The sequence below is a fragment of the Bison bison genome, unplaced genomic scaffold (genome assembly GCF_000754665.1).
Source record: "Bison bison bison isolate TAMUID 2011002044 unplaced genomic scaffold, Bison_UMD1.0 scf7180017864389, whole genome shotgun sequence".
Lineage (NCBI taxonomy): Eukaryota > Metazoa > Chordata > Mammalia > Artiodactyla > Bovidae > Bison > Bison bison.
In genome coordinates this window covers 3,285,374-3,301,959 of record NW_011494961.1, presented here as the reverse complement: position 1 = coordinate 3,301,959, position 16,586 = coordinate 3,285,374, and the positions used below count along the sequence as shown (strand labels likewise).

General features: G+C 36.7%; 1 protein-coding gene across 13 annotated transcripts in view; it reads right to left on the bottom strand.

Annotated features, from left to right (window-relative positions):
- The window catches only part of CAMK2D (calcium/calmodulin-dependent protein kinase II delta), a 308,976-nt gene that overhangs the window by 269,972 nt on the left and 22,418 nt on the right, over positions 1-16,586 (bottom strand). The gene's annotated exons all lie outside the window — the stretch shown is intronic.

The following is a 16,586-nucleotide window of genomic DNA, read 5'->3' as shown; positions in this document are numbered from 1 at the left end:
CCCAGACAGCCATTTTGCTTTTTTGCATTTCTTTTCCATGGGGATGGTCTTGATCCCTGTCTCCTGTACAATGTCACGAACCTCATTCCATAGCTCATCAGGCAAAGGCACTCTATCTATCAGATCTAGGCCCTTAAATCTATTTCTCACTTCCACTGTATAATCATAAGGGATTTGATTTAGGTCATACCTGAATGGTCTAGTGGTTTTCCCTACTTTCTTCAATTTAAGTCTGAATTTGGCAATAAGGAGTTCATGATCTGAGCCACAGTCAGCTCCTGGTCTCGTTTTTGTTGACTGTATAGAGCTTCTCCATCTTTGGCTGCAAAGAATGTAATCAATCTGATTTCGGTGTTGACCATCTGGTGATGTCCATGTGTAAAGTCTTCTCTTGTGTTGTTGGAAGAGGGTGTTTGCTATGACCAGTGCATTTTCTTGGCAAAACTCTATTCGTCTTTGCCCTGCTTCATTCAAGGGACCCATAAATCTGAGTCTAGTGATAATACATAATGTTAAGGAGAGTACTGGGAGTGAAATTCCATTTTTAAAAATGTTAAAAATGTTAGCCTAAGTATTAGACAAAAAGCACTAAACTATATTCCAATGTATTCCTTTCTCCTTTCCACCCTCCCTATTCCATCTCAGACTTAAACTGACAGCTAATATCTACATTTAAAGTCTCTTATGTCTGTAGCTAACTTGTACCAATTAGCTCCACATTCCAAATGACACCATAAAAGATGATGTGATGTAGTATCTTACAGATGAATATGGTAAAATCCAGCTATTATGTAGGAATTAAAAGTCAAAAATAATACATATATAGTGCTAAGGTAATAACAAATGCCATGAGACCATAAATTAACCACTACCACTGGACACAAAAAAACTGATGGAGTTTCATTCCAATACATTAGCAATAATTTCCAGTCTAGTAAAAGAAAAAAAACCCTTCAAGTAAAATGGACAGTGATACACACACACACACACAGGCACACAGGCTTCCCCCAGTGGCTCAGAGGTAAAGAATTTGCCTACAGTGCAGGAGACATAGGTTCGATCCTTGGGTTGGGAAGATCCCCTGGAGAAGGAAATGGCAACCTGCTCCAGTATTCTTGCCTGGGAAATGCCAAGGACAGAGGAGCCTGGCGAGCTACAGTGCATGGGATCGCAAAGTGCCAGTCACAACTGAAGGCCAACAACGGTGTAGTTTACTTGATGGGCAGGCAAGACTCAAAACCAAATCAATATTTGAAAAAAGCAGCACTTTTACAAAGAATCTGCACTCTAAGATCTATGATAGCACTCTAAAGCAAAAGCACAAGAGATTCTACAGTTTGAATGCCTACACCTAGAGCTTGTCCTGGATTAAGATACAGATAAAGAGGGACTTCCCTGGTAGGTCAGTGGCTAAGAATCTCCCCTGCAATGCAAAGGACCTGGGTTCAATCCCTAGTCATGGAGCTAGGGTCCCACAGGCCATGGGGCAACTGAGTGTGTGTGCCCCAACTGGTACGTCCACCACCACTAGAGTCTGTGCTGCAACAAAAGACCAGCAAAATGCAACTAAAATCTGTTTGACACAGCCAAACAAATATTAAAACAAATTTTTAATAAAAAAAAAAGGATACAAATAAGGAGATAGAAGTTTGACAATCCCTAGGTCCAGGTAGGAAGGGGTGGGTATAAGGAATTAGGAAATTGGGATTAATATATACACAGTATTGATACTATGTATAAGATAGATAACTAATGAGAAACTGCTGTATAGCTCAGGGAATTCTACTCGAAGCTCTGTGCTGACCTAAATGGGAAGGAAATGAAAAAAAGAGGGGATAGCTGATACATATAGCTGATTCACTTTGCTTTACAGTAAAACCTAACACTGTAAAGCAAGTTCAAGGCAATAAAAATTACTTTTAAAAAGAGAAGTCTATTGAGAGCTTACTTTATGCCCAGCAATGTACTCAAGTACTCAGCACTTGACATACACTTCATGCTGCAAAGCTCCCGATAACCCCCCCATGAGGTACACACAATAACCCCGTGAGGTAACTCTTCTGGTGTTACATATTGAAAGATGAATGCTCTCAATTGTGCTTTATTTTAATCACCACTGGCACAGTCAAATTCCCAAAGCTATTATTTTCATTATTTATAAGGCAAACATATTTCTCCTAAACTTAGAAAATGTAGCCATATTCATTACTTTGAGAGACTTTCTGACTGCCTCCACATAAAATAAATTGCACCATTTGCAATATTTCATGAGAATACTAGTTATCACAGACCAACTTATTAGGTAATTGAATTAAACCATGAGAGATCATACTTTCATTAGTGCAAAACAGAAATTAGTAGTAAAAGACCAGTTGTGGGGGGAAAGCAAAGTTTCTTCAGAACCAAATACACGGGGAATTTTTAACTACTCCTCACGATGTAATGAAATATAGTCTTTTGTGAGACAGACTCTTTTAACATGAAACGTATGTTGTCTAAGAATTGGTGTTATATTAGACTTAAAAGAGAATTCCCTAGCTCTACTAAAGTAAAGTGATCATACAGTCTGTCCTATGAAATAAATGGAGAGGTAAAACCATGTATGCAGGTTGGAAGACTTAATGTTAATAGGTCAATTCTCACAAAATTTATATACAAGTTCAACACCATTCAAATAAAAATCCTGGTGGGTTATTTTTGTAATAAAAATTGACAAGTCATTTCTAAAAGCTATATAAAAAAATTAAAGAACCTAGGAGAAATAAAACTAGTTTGAAAAAGAACAAAATTAGACAACATACACTATCTAATACAAACAAAATATTGTGGTATTGGCATAAAGACAGACAAATGAATCAAGCTACTGTCCAGAACTGACCCTCTCATATACAGTCAATTGACTTGACAAAGGTGCCAAGGCAATTCAATGGGGAACAGTCTTTTCAATGAAGGTGCTGGAACAATGAGCTAACCATGAAACAGATGAACCCTGCCCTTTACCACATACCATATACAAAAATAAATTCTAAAGGGATCAAAGACTGAATTCTAAAGCTAAGATAAATCTTCTAGGAGAAAGCACCGTTGTGAAGCAAAGATTTCATAAGACACAGAACAGTAACTATGAAAGACAAAACTGATAAACTGGATTTTCATCAGGATTAAACATTTCTGCTCATCAAAAGACACTACTAGGGAAATAAATGAGCAAAGTACAGTCTGGGAGAAAACAGAAATACAAATAATCCAAAAATATTGAAAGAACAGAATCCCTGAACACTCAAAAGCAACAACAGAAAAGATGTACGAATGGTCAACAGATACAGCCAAAGGTACTCAACATCATTAGTCATTAGGGAAACACAAACTACAACCATGAGATACCACTTCACACTGGCTGCTGCTGCTAAGTCGCTCAGTCGTGTCCAACTCTTAGCGACCCCATGGTCTGCAGCCTACCAGGCTCCTCTGTCCATGGGATTTTCCAGGCAAGAGTACTGGAGTGGGTGCCATTGCCTTCTCCACACTGAGCCTCTGCTGCTGCTGCTGCTAAGTCACTTCAGTCGTGTCCGACTTGATGCGACTCCACAGACAGCAGCCCACCACGCTCCCCCGTCCCTGGGATTCTCCAGGCAAGAACACTGGAGTGGGTTGCCATTTCCTTCTCCAGTGCATGCAAGTGAAAAGTGAAAGTGAAGTCGCTCAGTCGTGTCTGACTCTTAGCGACCCCATGGACTGCAGCCCACCAGGCACCTCTGTCCATGGGATTTTCCAGGCAAGAATACTGGAGTGGGGTGCCGTTGCCTTCTCCGTCACACTGACTAGAACGGCTAAAATGAAAACACTGACAATACTAAACATTGATGTAGAGAATCCAGCAACTGCAATTTTCATACAGAGTGCCAGTAGGAAATAAAATGGTACAACCATCCCGGAGAACTGTTTGGCAGCTTCTTAAAAAGGTAAATATACATCTTACTTATGAACCAGCAATCCTACTTCTAAGTATTTACACAACAGAAATGAACAGATATTCTTGTACACAAATGCTCACAGCAGTTTTATTCACACACTAGCAAAGAACTAGAAACAACTTAAATCCCTAAAAGTAAATGGGTTCATACACTGATACAGTCGATATAGTGATGCAATCGTAATGAAATACTGCTCCTTGGCAATAAGAAAGAATAAGCAACAACATACGTGAGTCTCCAGAATGTTATGTTGGGTGAAAGAAGCCAGACACAAAACAATACAGTGTCTGTTTATTCACAAGAAGTCCAAGAAGAGGCAAAAACAATACATGGTGATGGAGGCCAGAAAAAATAATTGTTTATGGGGGTGGGAACTGACTGGAAGGGACATATGAAACATTATGTAGTGACAAAAATCTGTATTTTGGGGAGGTGTCTACATAGATGGACACAACTGCCAAAATTCATCGAATGACTCACAGGATCTGTGTATTTTACTAGGTGTAAATTGTTTCTAAATAAAAGGTTTGTTAGTTTTTTTATTAATAAAAAAACTATTTTAGCTGTGGTATCAGGGAGAACTAGGCTCAAATTTGAATTGCACGTTTCTTCCCTGTATGACCTTGGAAAAGTTCCTTAACTTCTCAATCCCTTCGTTTCCTTACTTTGAATATGCAGATAACAGCAGTAAGTACCTATGTCCATCACAGGATTATTGTGAAGATTAAATGAGATAGTGGATTAGAAAACACTAAATGAAGTACATGAAATAAAAGTCAGCTAAAAAAACCCTGCACTATTATAATTAATTCATTATTTATCAAAACTTTCCAAAGAGCATGCCTAACACAATCATAGGTAAAGACATACAGGGTTTTCCATCTAAAACTAATTTCTTGCCACAGTAAGTTACAACAAAAAGCCTCTTATGGTATTATAGTTTTGATTAAAAAACAGTGATTATTGTAAAATTGCTTTCCAATGGACAATAGAGAAACACAGGATTGAATTTGCAGCAATAATAACTGTAGATTACAGAAAAAAAACAAAAACCCTCAAACCCATATTCAAATCATCATCCCTTCCTGCACTATTTCAAATAGTCTCCTAACTAGTCTTGAAGCTTCTATTCTTGGATGTTTTCTCAATCTGCTACCCTACAGAAGCCAGAGTGACTGTTTTATAAACATAATTTAGACCATGCCATGCCCTGCTTAAGTTATTTCAATGGCTAAGCAATGCTCTCAAAATAAAATCGGTGACTCTCCATGGACCGCAGGACCCTCCACGATGGAATTCTTCCTTACCTGTCCACCTGCAGTCAGCCCCCTCCACGCTTCCTAACTGCATGTGAATGACCTTTCTGTCCTTCCAGCATGCCAAATCCTGTTTTAACTCCTGGCTTTTTCACTTGCCATTTCTTTCGCTTCATATACTTATGCTCAACTTCTCCTCTTTCTGTAAGCCTCAATTCCATGGCTCATCCTCAGAGAAACCTTTCCTGGCCACTCTGTGTAAAGCTGGCTTTCCGGGATCAGTTTCTATCACAGCCCCTTGGTAACACTTATAAACTCCTGCACACAACGGAGGTATCTCTCACCACTAGACTACAAGCTTCATGAGAACAGAAACTGTCTCATTTTCACCCAGCATCCCGTGTCTCTCACAGCAGTAAGTGCTCAATACAGAATTGATATATTAATGAATCCATAAGGGTGATTCTAATTTTTTCTTAACTTCTCAGCTAGTACTAACAGCAAATTCACCTCCACAACACACTCATTGGGAACTTTTTTCTAAGTTCATTTTTTAAAGATTCTGTTAAGTTCTTATTCTCATGTCTTTTTTCTGGGTAGTAGTTTGTTCTAAGTGACAAAATGAATTAAAATGATGAAGGCAAGGTCTGCTGAGATGAAAGAATTTCATATAAAGGCAGAAAGTATTTCCTATTTCTTAGAGATACTTCACTAAGACACTCACCAGTGATACTGGCCATATCCTTTGTTTCATTTGCTATAGAAACTTCTTCCATAAACTACAAACACATATTGCAGAGGAACTGTTACCTTGAATAGGTTCATCAAGGACTCAGTTACAGAGGGACCAAAACTGCAACATTATTAACAGAACCAGGCCTGTAGTTGAGGTCCCTTTTTTGTTTATATGACATTACCTTACTGAAATTCATAGAATTCTGGGCCTTACTGTAATTCCCTCACCTGGCTACAGAAAGGATCAAAAGTACTGCTATTTAAATCACTTTCCTCAGAGCAACTTTCCTCTACTGGGTCTCCAATTCAATTGGAATTCAATTCACTGACTTGACCCTTCTTCTGCAGAGTGAATGCATAACTGAGCTTTTTCTAATCTTATGTAATCCTACGCCACTCACATACACAATGTACAAGGCACCAATTTACACCTTCTCTTGCCAACTTACATGATATTTAAGTTACCACTGAACTGGTAAAGTCTTATCAGAAAGTCACGTATTTAGCAGCTACTGTGGTATCACATATTTCAAGTCATTGGCTTGAAAAAAATACAACATATATAACCCTTGGATGTTAAGTCATCAATGTCAAAGCATTTACCAATTGATTCTTTTAAGACATGCTACAAAAATCAAAACAGACTGGCATTTCAACTTCTTTCCTATAAATATGCTCCCTCACTAAAGAAACACAGGAAAGCAAAAACATGCCACAAAATTAAAATATAGACAATGGACATAAAATAACACTGATGATTAAGAGACCTAGATTCAAAAACTAAGAGACCATAGGCCATTCATTTCTGTTTAACAGCATTCCCAAGTCTTAAAAGAGCTCATCAAACCCTCCCTAAAGTCTGTTTCTCAAACTTTATAAAGATACAAAATTATATTTATAAAAATTACTTCAAAAAGTTTAAGAGTATTATCAAAATGATGATTCTGCTATCATAGTAAGTTTCCAAGGAGTAAAAAGTTAACAGCATAACAGAAACAATTTCCATAAATACTATATAACATTATCTTCCCTAATCGAGTTATCCCTTGCCTCTTACTCCCCAATGGTAAAAAACAAACAAAAACACTTCAAAACATTTAAAGTAATCTAAGACAAAATTACTGCTCTCTTTATACCACTCCTTCTCACAAATTCCATTCCTCTTTGTTAGGTTCATTGTCATTGTTATGCTGTGCTCAGACACGTTGGACTCTTTGAGACCCCATGGACTGTAGCCTGCCAGGCTCCTCTGTCTGTGGGATTTTCCAGGCAAGAAAACTGGAGTGGGTTGTCATTTCCTACTCCAGGGGATCTTCCCAGCCCAGGGACCAAACCCGTTGCCAGGCAGATTCTTTACCACCACACCACCTGATACTGTAATAAGTTCATAGTTCTATGTGATTCTAGAGCCACAAACACGAGAGTTGTACTCTCATCTTAGCTCTGATACTCTCCACTGTAATGTCGGGGGGGTCATTTCACTTCCTTGGGCCCAGCTTCCTCAGCTTTAAAAGTAGGCAACTGCACTCCTGCAGTGGTGCCTCGACTCCTGAGGCATCGGCATCCACCTCCAATGTCAAAACACCCAACTATCACACGACCGTGGCGGAGGCCCTAGCATTATTGGTTGAGCTTGTATGAATTCAGTGAAACTTCTAAATGAATTTGCTTTTAATCAAAATGGCACTCATTCACAATGTTGTCACGGTCTGGGAGTTCACATATCTTCACACAGGTTAACCAGTAGACATGGATACAAAGACCTCGAGAAGTAATTCAATGACAAGGGCCCTGGGCCTGCGATATGGGAACTTTTGAACTAGAAGACCATTAAGAACTCCCCCATCCTGCCTTGTGCCCTGTGTGATGACATGACATGATCCTATACAATGCAGGGAACATAAGTTAAAAGGTACAGTATCTATATCCACAGCCGAAATTTCAGCAACACCCACAGGGTAAGTTAATGAGTTAAAGCAAATGCTAGCTCTTCTGAATACTTCTTCTTAATATATCCCTTTTTAAAGACTTGAAAATGTTTCTTTCTATAGCTATCTTTCTTTGGCCATCTTTCAAATGTGACTTTTTACACAATATTCAAGCAAAAGGAACAAAATTTGAGTTTTTATTAGACACTATGACTCCTCCTTGAAGAGTCCATGCCTATTTCTTTAAAACATAAGTACCTCGCCCATATAGCACGTTGTCTTAAAAAATGCATGTCAAGAAATCATGCTCTATAAGAAGTGCTAGGCAATACAAATGAAAAAGATGTATGAGTAGTTATTCCCCAATTTCCAAGTAATCTCAAAGGATAAAATTAATAATAGGTAATAAATATAAAGTAAAAGAGCCCATGTAGGACAGATTTACAAAAACTATGCCCACTAAAGAATGTATAAATTTTGAAGGGAAATACAGGTAGATTAGGGGAGAGGCATGAGAAAGAGGCTTCAGATCGTTAAGAGTTGTACGTGCAAAGAGACAGACTGAAATGGCAGAGCAGCGTGTGAATGACTCCTGGTTATTCAGCAAACCAGCATCAAGAAAAGCACCATCTCTTGAGGCTTCTGGACAGTTTCAAAAGAAATCTTTGTAACTCTCCCTTGCACACCTGTGATAGCGGTTGCCTAATAATTATGGGAGGGGCCTCCCTGATAGCTCAGTTGGTAAAGAATCTGCCAGCGATGCAGGAGACCCCAGTTTGATCCTGGGTCAGGAAGATCCACTGGAGAAGGGATAGGCTACCCACTCCAGTATTCTGGCCTAGAGAATTCCATGGGTCCATGGGGACACAACTGAGAGACCTTCACTTTCACTATACTTATGGAAAGGAGTCTCAGTCCTCGGTGTCTTTTCTCCTGCAAAAGCATTTTCTCTTTGGTTAGCTTTAAAATGTCTTGGCATGAACACCACAAATGAGAGATCAGAGAGGAAACTAAATGCTGGTCTGATTTTAAAAAAACTTCTCGGCAAGTACCTGTCTTTCTTAATTGCCAAACTGAACATCAGTTTTATTCCTACTTTTTTCAGCTACTTTTAAATGAGTTAAATGAGCTAAAAATCCACAAGAGAATAAGAGTCAAGGGATCAGGGAAAATCATCAATTTCAAATCAAAAATCATAAAGACAAGTTCCATAACATTGAAATTACCAAAAGTTAATTTGCCACTCTGTTGAAAGTTTGACTATCACTCTAAAAGCAGAGACAGAGAAAAAAATAGTTTCTAAACATGTTTTTACTTAAAGGTAAAGGGCCATTTCACTTCTTAAATATAGAAATACATGCTCTGCTCAAGCATGTAGTTTTTAAAGTATGAAATTATATAAGTGTCATTTTCTTCATGAGTAAACTCTGATGCATACATATAATTATAATAGGCCTTTTCATAAGGTGATTACTTGACATCTGCCTTTTAAAACACATAGCACAAAGTAACTGTGTTCATGACTCAACCACTGGTAAGCCAAAGAGTAAGCCAAATATGTACAAATGAGAACAAGTTTCCATTCTGCCTTTCAACAGAACTGACAAGAGAAAAAAAAAATTTAAGGAAAAAACAACTTTTATTTTTAAATATAACATTTCCACCTGACTTCTATAATAGAATGAAAAAATGGGAATTTTGTTTAAAATTCTCATGCTTAGCGTTTTTTTTTTTTTTAATAAGGGTAATTGATGTGTTTTATCTTTCATCTGAGGGTATAAAAATCTTAACACACAAAATCTCTATGAAACACAGAAGATCAAGAGTAATATAAAAGCCCTATTCTAGATGTTGGTTGTAAGAGATTAGTCCAGTTGTTTAAAGTTCCTTATTTCTTTTGTCTTAGTTCTTTCTAAAATGCAATGGGATACGGGCATGGAGAATCTGTGATGATTTTTACCTGATTTAATTCAGACTTGATAACTGAAAGAAAAGTCATAGAACCTCCTACTAAATCACAACTAACAAATTTCCAGGATAATATTGTACTATATTCTAATATACTACAGGGCACACTAATTAGAATATAATATAGAATATCGCTCTTTTTCATTGACCTCTTAGATTTAACCTTCTCAAAAATAAGTTTTCCAAATAGATAGCATATATACAAAGCACTTAATGAGTATGCAAACCAAATAGTTCCAATTGTTCAATCTATCTACTGACAATAAGAGAGTGGGAAGTCCAAGCGTTAATGACAAAGCAGCTTCACTATTTCAAGAACTAGCTGACAGTCTGGAAAGACTGGTTATTAAAGTGACAACACCTTTATAATCAACAAGATACAACAAATTTGGAAAGCTAATGTGAAAACATGTTTTACTGTGGATACAGCTATATTTCTCTAAACGCAATATATACATTTACGTTAATACAAAGGGAAAACAAGAATAAAATGTGAACACCCCACTTTTTAAAAATGTCTCAAAAAAAAAGGCAGAAAAAAATCAACTTAAATGAACCAAGATTTTTTATTCTTTTATATGACAAACTTGCAGGTTATAATGTATAGTCAAATTAATAAAGTAGATGCTGAAAATGATCCATAACACAGAAGCGCGCGCGTGCACACACACACACACGACAATGAAATTACTTGCCTATTAGAGAAACTGTAACACCAATAGCATATAGGAGCCTAAGACAGAATAACACACAGGGGATATACTTAAAATTCTGCCTTTAAAAAGGCAGAACATATAATATGTGATAAATAACTTATAAATAAAATGTATAGGGGTGCTTCACAATTTGCAGAATGTTTCACATTAAATTGTTTGACTTTCACAATAACCCTGAGAGAGACTCAAGACAAGGGCTATTAATACCTGTTCTAATAATAAAGAGTTGACGCTCAATAAGGTTAAAGTTTGATGCTTTTGAACTGTGGTATTGGAGAAGACTCTTGAGAGTCCCTTGGACTGTAAGGAGATCCAACCAGTCCATTCTGAAGGAGATCAGCCCTGGGATTTCTTTGGAAGGAATGATGCTAAAGCTGAAACTCCAGTACTTTGGCCACCTCATGCGAAGAGTTGACTCATTGGAGAAGACTCTGATGCTGGGAGGGATTGGGGGCAAGAGGAGAAGGGGACGACAGAGGATGAGATGACTGATGGCATCACTGACTCGATGGACCTGAGTCTCAGTGAACTCCGGGAGTTGGTGATGGACAGGGAGGCCTGGCGTGCTGCGATTCATGGGGTCGCAAAGAGTAGGACACGACTGAGCGACTGAACTGAACTGAACTGAAGGTTAAAGTATAGTTGCAGTAACTTAATAAACAGCAATTTTCTAAGAAACAAAAAGGTGGTTGAGAAAATTTTTACATTGAAAATAAAACAATTAGGAGGAAAAACAAAAGGGAGACAAGTAGACATATAAAACAGCATGACATTAGAGAAAGTATATTTACATAATGCATTAGCATATCACCTCTGCTAACAGCAACAGAATATGAGTTCCCATAACTTCCTACAAAATGGCTAAAATTTAGAATATCAGAAATGATAAAAATGTAAAGTATCCTTTTATTTTCTTTGTTAGGACAGATTTTTAAAGACTCCACCAGCTTTATATAAGTACTCAAGAATATATAGACAGAGATCATTTAAGAAAAAGTATCTTCTCATTTATATCTCATATTGAATGAAAAGTCTACTGATTCATCACTAGAATAAAAAGAATCCCACCCATTAACATAGTTGTGCTTACTGCCATCTTTAAATAACAAATATCACTTAGAAGTGATGGAGTTATGATCTGATCATTTGGTCCAATAAATCATTTTAAAGATACAAAAATAAAAACTAACATAGCAAACTTCAAGGAGACTTTTCAAAGAGGCTTTCTTTCCCACTTAAAATGTCTCTTTGAAATATTCACAGGCAATCAGATCTTCCAAGTCATCCAATTTATTTCAAAGGAATTTTAGATGCTGCTACTTGATACTGACATATTTTAAATACAGTTTTATTGTATGTAGTATTAGACATTAAAGGTACAACAAAATATTTTAAACCTTAAACTCTCCACCTAGATTAGTCCCAGAAAACAACACTGCATACCATACTTCAATACACCCAAGCACTTAAAAGATACTGATTTAGAAAGGCAATTCACTACAAAAGTTAATAATGGGATTTAATCAAAGTTTGTTTCATATTTGTTTTAAAACAAGTGAAACAAAAGAAGAAGGCAATAAATGGCATATACTTTCTTTTAATATCTAAATTAGCACCTGCAAAATTTGAATGAAGTTTGCAGACACCTTGCAAGCCTAGGGCACAGACAGCACTCCATATCACTGCAATGAGGTACTCAATAAACCACAATTTTTCAAAGTATTACTACAATTAATAATGGCATTTAGATTTGAAAACATAAATAGTATGGTCCTTCATTCATGCTAAACTTAATATGATAAAACTAGTCAAATGAAAATTATGAAAGCCAGGCCAAAGGCTAGAGAAAAAAAACTTTATAAACTGCAAAGGTAAAGGGTTAAAAAAAAGTCAAAAATATCCCCCTCACTTCTTTTGACTCATTATCACATTATCATATACTAAAAAAGTCAAAAAGGAAATAAGAGTTTAGAATTGGCAAACCCTATCATAATGCCAAACATACATATTATTAAGAATGACATTTTTGCCTTCAGGTAAATAAATATACATCATAATATATACTGCAACACTCCATGTAGTAGAACATTCATGGTAACTAGCTTATAAAATATAAATATCCTTGACTAAAATGACCCCACACATTACTGTGTACAATACAGAAATCAAAATTATAAACACGTTCTATCCCTTTGTTTTTCACCCAATTAGAATGTTCAATTTAATGGTCATATAGCCTTTTGGATAGACTGTTAAAAATCCCTACTATGTTCACAACTGCCAAAAAAAATGGAAGTAACCTAAGTGTTCACCAACAGATAAACGACTAAACAATATGTGGTATATACCTAGAATGGGGTATCATTCAGCTGTAAAAAGGAAGGAAATTCTGACACATGCTACAACATGGATGGACCTTGAGGACATCATGCTAAGTGTCATAAGCCAGTCACAAAAGTACAAATATTGAATTAGTTCATTAGTTCACTTGTAGGAAATACATACAAGAGTCAAATTCATGGAGACAGAAGATCAAATGGTTGCCCAGGGCTGAAGGGGAGGGGAAATGGAGAGTTACTATTTAATAGGTACAGAATTTCAGTTAGGGATGATGAGAAATTTCTGGAAACGGACACCGGTATGGTTGCACAACAATATGACTGTTCCTGACAGCACTGAACTGTACAATTAAAAATAGTTAAAATGGTAGATTTCATGTTAGGTATATCTTACAATAACCTACTAATTACACCTATCCTTGTCTCTCTTTAATGTTTTTGCTAAGGAATTAATAGCATTTCCATAATTCTTTAGTAAACATTTTGTGTCATGCAGTTAATATATTCTTTACACTAATAATTAAACTTGGAAATAGGTCCAAAACAAAACATTTAGCTCAATAATAAATGAGAACATGCATTGAGAAAGAGTGGAAGGAAGATCACATTTGGGTCATAGTTGCAATGTACTCTCTCCTGGGGAGCTACAGTCAGATGGAATACACATACCTACAACAATGTGCTTTGTAGGCTCCCTCACTATTTTTCACAACTCTAGATTAGCCTTTCAAATCATGAACAGTTCAGCAAATTACCTAAGGTCATCTTGCTGATTTAGAAATCAGTTTCCAACTATCAAAGAACTGACATCACAACTTTCAGATATTCCAGACTCATAAGAACAAGTGAAGAATCAAGTATCTCTCTGAAAATCACTACTGCAAGGCAGACGATTAAGTTAGATGAATCAATGAATTAAACTACTATCTATGAAATTACTGCACTTTGTTTTCTGATAGTTCTTCATAAATTAGATCTGAATATTATACAAAATGGTCTGTACATGTTCCCTTCCAATATCCTCCATAAATAATGGTTTCATGAGGCTGTTTAAATATAACCATATAAAAACCCACAGGGGAGAAAGAATGTGTGGGAAAGTTAACCAGTCTCATATTTCTAGTTGACTTACCAACCTGATTTTATTTAATAAAAAATACAATGTTGCACCATGGGTGAATGCAAAAAAAGTATCTTTTATGTGCTGTCTTTCCCTTTAGATTCTGGCAAACATATCTGGTACCTTACTCAATCCCTATATTTCTTCCTTTGGAATCCTGTCCATCTGTCTGGCTATCTACCTGGTTTGAATGAAAATACTAAAATACATAATAAAATAACATGAGCAGATATTAACTATTTCAAATATTAAAGCAAGCTTTTCCAATATGAATTTCTGCACATCACTAAAAATTTTTTGAGGATAGTCAAATCTGAAAGGCAATTCATCCAACCTAGTTTCCAAAACTATTAAATAATTAAACCATTTTAGGAAAGATGTCATGTGGAGAACAATACTTATCAATTCTCTTGGAAATATCCATCAAATAGTAAACATACATGGCAATACAGAATCCATTCAACACATGTCTTGCCATTAATGCAAAGTGGGTTTTTTTAATGTTGTAAACAAATATTAACTGAATTAGAACATCCCTTTAAAAAAGAAGTTTCTTAGCTCTTTTTTAGCACTTAGAAGCACAATACATGAAAGTAATCCACAAACGGGTTAATCTTACGTTGCCAGATCAAGAAAATATCAATACATTGCTGCATAAAAGAACTGAAATTCATTACTCAAATTTCATGAGAAAGAAAGGCAACATTCTTGGGCTTTTAGTGCATCCTAAATTCAGTCTTCAATTAAAAGATGAAAATGGAAACTTCTCACTAAAAATCCAAGTTAATCTGGAATTTTAGTGAAAGACAACTTCAGTCCACTTCTCAGCAGCCTCTAATCTCCCAATCATTTCCCCAAATAGCTCCCCACCACAAAAGCAAAATATCTAGCAAGTTATTTTGTCCAGTGTCCACAGACTGTGGGTATTCACCACAGCCTGGCAAGTAATGGGCAGAAACAGACTTCTTTCCTACAAAGGGGTAACAAGAAGGGGTGGGGCTAGTAAAAGAATATTACCACACTTCCCGTTTAAAAGAAAAATACATATTTGCATCAGTATTCTAATAAAAATCCATGATGAAAATAGAGATCCCCATGCCAAATTCTTTCTAGTAACAGTTGAGATGAGTAAGGAGATCATATAGGAATAGACAGGTTGGACTGATGATTTTTTGACATGAAACAGATGTTCCTTTCAACTCTGGGCACAACTAATTTAAAATAATGATAAAACAAAGCCCATCTTACTTGGTGTGATGTCTATTCCTCATACATAAAGGAAGATGGTCATAATTCACTTTCTTCCTTTGAAACTCTACTTCTATTTCTTTTTCACACATCAAAATATCTAAGTTACAATATTTTCTTACTCATGTGTTACACGTACATATTTTATAATGAAAATTATCAGGTTAGTAATCAATTTCTATACTCTACCATAGGGAACTACTTTTTTAATAAATTCTTTATTTTTTATTCCTTGAATGTATTCTGTGTGTGTATATAATTTTTTCGACTCCTAGGCACATACAGAAGATAAGTAAAAACACAAGTTTACACAGAAAACTTAAACACAAATGTTCAAGGAAGTATTACTTATACTAATAGTCAAAAAGTGGAAACAACCCAAATACTCATCAACTAATGAATGGATAAACATATTGTGGTAGATCCATACAACAGAACATTATTCAACAATAAAACATGCTACAACATACATGAACTCTGAAAATATTATGCGAAATGAAAGAAGCCAGTCATAACAGACTACATAATGTGTGACTGTTTGTCTACTGGGCTTCCCCAGTGGCTCAGCAGTAAAGATTCTGCCTGCAGTGCAGGAAATGCAGGTTCGATTCCTGGGTTGGGAAGATCCCCTAGAAGACAGCATAGCAACCCACTCCAGTATTCTTGCCTGGAGAATCCCATGGACAGAGGAGCCTAGTGGGCTACAGTCCATTGGGTTGCAGAGTTGGACACAACTGAAGCAACTGAGCACACATACATTTATAAAGTTCCTAAAATGAAAAAATCTATAGAAACAGAAAGTAGACTAGTGGCAGAAGTTGGCAGGGGAAAGAAGGGAGGTGGGAATGGGGAGTAAGTTGCTAATAGGTAAGAGGTTTCTCTGGGGGATGAGGAATCTTAGATTTAACACATCAAAAACCTGAACTCTCAATTTCCCACCCCAGATCAGATCAGATCAGTCGTTCAGTCGTGTTCGACTCTTTGCGACCCCATGAATCGCAGCACGCCAGGCCTCCCTGTCCATCACCAACTCCCGGAGTTCACTCAGACTCACGTCCATCGAGTCAGTGATGCCATCCAGCCATCTCATCCTCTGTCGTCCCCTTCTCCTCTTGCCCCCAATCCCTCCCAGCATCAGAGTCTTCTCCAATGAGTCAACTCTTCGCATGAGGTGGCCAAAATACTGGAGTTTCAGCTTTAGCACCATTCCTTCCAAAGAAATCCCGGGGCTGATCTCCTTGCAGTCCAAGGGACTCTCAAGAGTCTTCTCCAACACCACAGTTCAAAAGCATCAATTCTTCG